This window comes from Chaetura pelagica, unplaced genomic scaffold, assembly GCF_000747805.2.
Source record: "Chaetura pelagica isolate M959 unplaced genomic scaffold, ChaPel_1.0 scaffold743, whole genome shotgun sequence".
NCBI lineage: Eukaryota > Metazoa > Chordata > Aves > Apodiformes > Apodidae > Chaetura > Chaetura pelagica.
The window spans coordinates 509,307-510,322 of NW_009952703.1; the positions used below are offsets into that span (position 1 = coordinate 509,307).

The window sequence follows — 1,016 nt, forward strand, 5'->3', positions numbered from 1 at the left end:
CTGGGGGATGACCCTGGAGCAGCTGCCTCCCCCAGTAAGAAAAGGTCTAAAACCCCCCCAATTGTATTATTGTTTTAATTATTATTTAATTATTGGGCGGGGGGGGGGAACCCCCTGAAAAATAAAAGCAAGGAAAACACCCCCTCCCATCCCCGCTGAGCCCTGCAGGATGTGGGGGGTTTTTTTTCGGGGGGTGGGGGGAAATGATTTCCCCAAATGATGAGGTGACCACCAGACCCTGCAGGGGCTTCTGGATGCTGAGAGGCCACAGTGGGAAGCCCAAATAATCCCTTTTTTTGGGTGAAAAAGGAGCAGCCTGGCAGCAGCATCACCCCCCCCCCCCCATCCCTGGGGCAAAACCAGCACTGGGAGGGGGTTGGGGGGGGGACTATCCTGACCCAAAAAGTGGTGCTGGCCACAGTTTCCACCCTACAGCACCAACTCCTCCCGTGTGAAGACACAAAACTCCACCCAACGCTACAATAACAAAAAAAAACAACAACACCCCAACATAATCATAGAGGAACTCAAATAAAATTATGGCATAATACACGTGAAACAGCACCCAAAATACATTCAACTTTCATCTTTGTGACAGCTTCAAGTTTTGTTTTGTTTTATCCCTTTCCTCCTCCTCCTCCCCCCCTACTTTGGGAAGCAAAAGCAACTTCAGCCCAGGTCTGAAAACTCTTTTAAAAATAAACAACTAAAAGAAAAAATAATAAAAAATCTCTTTCTCCTTTTCTGAGAAGATAAAAAAGAGGAGTTTTTTAAAAAACACATTCTTTTTGTTGGGTGGTTTTTCTTTTTTTTTTCTCTGAGGTAAATTCTTTTCCTGAGTCGTTCAAAAAGGAAACGAACAAACGAACACACAGAATCCTACAAGACCTTACAAAAATAAAATAATAATAATAATAAAAAAACAACCCCAAACAAAACAGTCTAGTATATTAAACAATCTACAGCATTTTACTCCAAAACCCCCTGGTTTTGGGTGTCCCCACTTCCCCCCCCTC

General features: G+C 43.9%; 1 protein-coding gene across 1 annotated transcript in view; it reads right to left on the bottom strand.

Moving 5' to 3' along the window:
* FIGNL2 (fidgetin-like 2) overlaps positions 1-1,016 on the bottom strand; it is a 7,201-nt gene that overhangs the window by 3,268 nt on the left and 2,917 nt on the right. The gene's annotated exons all lie outside the window — the stretch shown is intronic.